The sequence below is a fragment of the Lynx canadensis genome, chromosome B4, assembly GCF_007474595.2.
Source record: "Lynx canadensis isolate LIC74 chromosome B4, mLynCan4.pri.v2, whole genome shotgun sequence".
Classification (NCBI taxonomy): domain Eukaryota; kingdom Metazoa; phylum Chordata; class Mammalia; order Carnivora; family Felidae; genus Lynx; species Lynx canadensis.
In genome coordinates, this window is record NC_044309.1 from 48,897,085 (window position 1) to 48,903,084 (window position 6,000).

A 6,000-nucleotide genomic window follows, 5' to 3' on the forward strand; every position below is an offset into this window, starting at 1 on the left:
ACATTCTCACAGTTCAAATTTAAAAACAGAAAATCTACTTAATTAGATTTTGGCTAAATCATTGTAAATGGCAGTTTTACACTTTTAAACATAAAATGGTAAATTTTCAGAAAAATTAAATCACCGAATGAATAGTCAGGAAATCTAATGACAAATGAGGAAAAAGTATTAGTTGCTATGAGGACATTTGTCAATTTACCTCACAAATTATGAAATAACACATTTCAGAGGCCCCCCAATTTCTGCTAAAAAATTCCAATTTAAATACAGACTCTTCTAAAACAAATAGGTATAAAGAATTTCTGGGAGGCAGGAAAAGTGGAAGCTTTTGGCAGGTAGTACCAATATTTCCTATCATTATTAAGATTTCACTCAGAACTTCCTTATTTCACCTGACTCACATGGTACTCGCCTTCATAATTGACTCAGTGAATGCATATCTGAAGAACTAACAGATGTTCCTTGTAAAACAGCATTTTTTAAACCTATATCATCCTCCAAACCTTTGTTTTCCACAAAACATTACTCTCAAAAAAAAAAAAAAAAAAAGATAGGAATACTTGTTTTATTAAAATCATCGGTGCTTCTGGATTCTTTAGTGTCGTTTGGAAAGAAAATGGCATTTCATATAAGCCTACTGATCCTTTCCAGAGTATTTTTACCATAACTCTGTAATAAGTCAAGAAATTATCACATTAGCCATATAATGAGACTCAACCGCTCTTGAGTATTGTAATCATGTGCTATAGCACTGGGAAGAAAGGGAGGGAGGAAGAAAGGGAGGAGGGGGAAATCAACAGATACAGAAGACAAAGGCTCTTAAGGACCTATCTTATCAAAAAATGAGAAACGCCCAAGTTTAATTTCAAAGCATATACCTACTGAAATACTGCAAAGAACCATCACATATACACTTCAACAAGTTAACTGAGCAAGCAGGCTTGAAAAAGTAAATCAGGAAGCATTACAATACAGAAAGAAATGCATGTTTTCAGAGTAGCAGTTTAGAAAAAGCTGTAGAAATAGCTATTAGAATGACATAGCTTATGTCATCCTTCAAAATAAAACCTGCAATTAAATTTGCACATCAAATGATCCTTAAAGCTCATGTGTTACCAATAAAGAGGGGCGGCAGAGGGCACTTAAATCAGACAAGCTGTGTCAGTGGCACATAGTACTGTGGTCATATAAAGAGAAGCCATTACAGCAAAGCTTCAACAGGATCTGAAGTGGAATGTCACAGTCAAACACCGATATTAAACTGCCAGAGGCTATATTCATTTCAAAAAGTGATTTAACTTCTTTGAATATCACCAGGCTAGAGTCTGCACAGGCAGAAGAATATATAACTACATGGCCTTTGGCTGAAGTGTTAATACGTTGCAAGTTCACCGCGGTTGAGCAAAATATTAAGGATTTACTTTCAAGTTTATTTCTCGTCAATAAAATATTGATCCTCCAAAAAACTTCTTAAGCTTTATTTAATCTGCAGTTTCAAGACCTTCCAATGACAATTCTAACACTAGTATCTAATTCCTCTGTATTTGGGAGATGGACCTATGGAAAAGAGGTTAAATAAACCTATGTCAAGAGGTGAAATGTTATGGTCCAAAGAGCCATGGGTTTGAAACCTAAAAGCTTAATTTTTTTCCCCTGGCTCTATCATTTAGTATCATATGACCTTAAACAAATCATTAATGTAGGAAATAGAACATAGTTGTAAAAACTCAGGTTCATGTGCAAAACAGGTACAAACACCAGTGCTATTATTTATAGCTGTATCACTTTGGCCAAGTTACTCCACCAAATCTGTCTGCTTGTCTATGAAATAAAAATAATAGTATCTTCTTCAGAGAGACTGAATGAAACAATGCATAAAAGAGCACAGTGTAATAAAGTGGTTAACTAAGTATTAAATGGTGAGCTTAAAGAACATTGCTATTTCTCTTAGTTTTCTTTACCTTTTAAGTAATCTACCTTAGATGTTGTCTTAGAATAATTTCCTGTGCTCCATGTTGTCTTTATCAGGTCACTGGTTACTTAAGAAAACTGAGTTCCCTTCATATTAAAAAAAGTTTGTTCACAACTAGGTAACCTTCTGTATTTGCCTTTAAAATCCTCTTTCACTTTGGTCACATAGATAATGTGACCACAGGTCAATGATCTGTGACCCTATTTAGTCAACTAGTCCAAACCTTTTGATATTTTTGACAAAATTCCTAAAGTCTTGTTGACATCAACTTGATTGTCAGGTTATCCAGAGGGCCCTTGGAAAATCTTAAAGGATTTGTCTCTCATCTTATGCAAGAGAGATGTTAATATAATTAGGTTTGACATGGGAAAGACTGAAATAAGAAGTGGTGATAAACATTCAGGTTATGTTTTATGGATACATCGTATTAAGATAGGTATTCCAGAAGTTGTACAAAGTTCACAGAAATTGTCACCACCCTCTATCCAATTATCATCTTAGATTGTTGTATACCATAGAAATAACTAATTTTCCTATCAAATGAACTCTCATCAGAATTTTAACCGTACCAGGGTGCCTGGGTGGCTCAGTTAAGCATCCCACTTCGGCTCAGGTCATGATCTCACAGCTCGTGAGTTTGAGTCCCGCGTCGGGCTCCGTGCGGACAGCTCAGAGTTACTGTTCTGCTCCGACTTTCTTAAAAGTGTTTACAATCATCTACTATGAGAATGCTCTATGATGGTATCACTTGAAAAACTTTGACACTATGCCACTGGAATGGGTAAGAATTTCCAGAACTGATGTAGGAGCTGATAGGACTCGTAAACCTGTTAACCCAAGAGCAAGCAGAGTAAGAATTAATTATAAGGGACTGAATGGACTGATATGATGATTATAACTTCTGTTTGAAGTAGCACTTGTTCTTTAATGTTGTGTTTTTCCCAATTTAAGGAAACCTTTTTCTCTTTCCTTTGGAGCTACTTATAACTCACAGCAATTTGGTAAATTATACTTTTGTAAACAGAATTGAAGCACTTCTCTTTTCTCCCCAACTCATCTCTCCAGAATTTGAGAATTCTTACTGAGTATTCGTATTTTCATGGCAATATCGTTATTTGCATAAGTTTAATAAAATTGGTCCTCCTTGTAACAGGACACATTGTAAACATTGCTTATATAGAAAGGCTTTGACTGGAAATGTCATATTTGAAAATGATGTGCACAGAATCAGATGTGACCAGACAGCTTCAAGGAACTAAGGTTAGCTTCAGGAGCCAATGCTTATAAAGCTACCCTTCTAAAAACTACCTGGTAGCTTGCTTATAGGATTTCTTCCTAACAGGTGGGTACCCTTACTTCCTAGCCGAATCCAGGAACCTCAGGATACTTGGGGGACCTCAAGAACAGAGGGACTTTACTCACATTTATAAGTGTTACAGGCAAAATCTGACAGTGAGTCACTGGCTGAGTCTACAAGCTTCAGAGCCTTTTGAAAGTCCAATCTATGATTCCTCATTAGAAGCTCCAGCAAGCAGGGGTGCCTGAGTGGCTCAATCAGTTAAGCAACCAGCTCTTGATCTCAGCTCAAGATTCATGAGGATTGAGCCCCACATCAAGCTCTGTGCTGACAGCGTAGAGCCTGCTTTGGGATCTGTCTCCCCTCCTCTCTGCCCTTCCCCTGTGCGCATGCGCTCTCTCTCTCTCTCTCTCTCTCTCCCTTTCCTCTTTCAAAATAAATAAATAAACTTAAAAAAGGTTTTGGCAAAGCAGACTTTTAAAAAGTATATCTGGTCAACCACTATCCTTGCTGCACCGATATGATCAGGCCAAGTTAATGAAACTAGACTTATGTGGCAAACAGATTGGTCTTACTTAAATTATCTTTGATAGAAATGAGGGTGACTATAAAGACAAAAATTGGTTTCACTGGAAAACTACAGCATACCCATTGGGGTGTTAAATTCTAGTCCTCTTCATTGTCTTTAAGGTTTTGTTTTCTACCTACAAAGTAGATGGGATCCTGAATTCTTCTAGTCTCCTCCAATATCTAGCTACAATTCTCCAAACTAATGTTTCCAATTTTTCTCCCACCCTTCTGACTTGGAATTACTAAAAATTAAAACTGCCTCTTTCCCAAAGCCCTGCAAGTTGAAGCTGGACAACTTGAGATCAATTTCAGAGAAATCACCACAACAACTCATATATGGACAACCCTTCCTGCCTACTGCTATGTGGGCCACTCAGAAAGTTCACCAGAACACCTGATGACATCACCAGAGACATTCAAACTGCAAACCAGGAAAACCTGCCAGGTTACTACGACCTGCCCTCACCCTATCTGAAGATGCTTTGAGTCGAACATCTATAAATATTCTTGATGACTAACTGCCCTCTGGACTCAAAAACCACGTTCATTGGTAATGGTTTGTTCTAACCATAACCATTAACCTTTTCTTTTTCTTTGGTATCCACAGAATGTCCAGGACTGAGAAACTGGTTCAACAGATAATCTACTAAATCAGTTTCTAGACCTTGGAAGTTCTTGGGGAAGTTTCAGATAGTGGGAACAAATGACATGTTTTAGGACAAGCTAACCCTAAAATATGGAACCTTGGCATATTGGATATTTTAGGGTAAAGGAGTTTGAGAAAATGGAAGAAGCAGGAAGATCACTCTGACCTTCCCTGGCCCTTCTCTCCTGAAATAGGTCATAAAACCTAGTTGTGAGAGATGCCCTCCATTCACCAGGAAGAAAGGAGCATCCTTATCTCTGAAGACAAAGGGACACTGAGAAGAATCAGAACAACAGGCTTTGCTAAATCTCCTCCAGTTTACTATATTTATTCCCATACTCTTTATCCTATCATATTCCTCCATAACTGATTCAGTTTTCATCTAACCTAGATAAAAATACTCAGCGCCTCCTTTTTCCTTTCTTTATGAAGGCTCCTATCTCATGAAAACCTTCTATTAAATAAATCTGTATTCTTTTCTCTATTAATCCTTCTTTGTCAGTTTAATTTACAGATCCAGAGACCCTAAGAGAGCTGAGGAAAACTTTTCCTTCCCTACACTCCACAGATGCTATACTTATACTCTCACCAAAACTGTATGTATATCACTTGTAAAAATCTATCCCAATTTGAAGGAGAAAAAACTTTTATGCCATTCTTAGTTTAGCAGTGATCTTTCACTAAAACCTTAACCTCAAATTTTTCCTGCGATTTTTCACTTTTTCTTTAGATCAATAGGATTCATTCTGTTAGCTATCAGCATGGATTTTTTTTATTATGTATGTACAAGACACAAATATGCATAACATTTTTTCCTCTAGACCAAAAGAAAACATACACCTTGCATTGAGGTTCTCAGTGTCAAGTTCTAACTTAGAAAACTATAATGTAGACCTATTCTACATCTATTAAAAAAAGAAAAGATAGTAGGTTAGGTCTTTGGTACTCTCAACAATGTCAGTCAAAGAAAGACAGATGTATGTTTTCACTCATATGTGGGACTTGAGACAACTTAATGGAGGACCATGGGGGAAGGGAAGGGGAAAAAGTAGTTTCAGAGAGGAGGCAAACCATAAGAGACTCTTGAATGCAAAGACTCTTGAATGCAAACTAAGGGTTTATGGGGCAGGAGCAGAGGAGAGGGGAAATGGATGATGGGCATCAAAAGGACACGTGTTGGGATGAGTACTGGGTGTGTATGTAAGTGATAAATCACGGGAATCTACCAGCAAAACCAAGAGCACACTGTATAAACCGTATGTTAGCTAGCTTGACAATAAATTATTCATATATATATAATATATAATGAAGAATATCAGAAATGATTCCCTAAATTAACAACCACATCTGTGTATCTTTTTATAAATCTGATACATGTGGTAAAACTTTCTATATACCTGCCTAGATTATTCTAATTACATTTAATCCAAACCAAAAGTGCCTGTTGACCAACTCCCAAGTTAAAATCATTTTATACTGCAGGTGCATCTCTGTGGTTCAGCTGGTTAAGGGTCC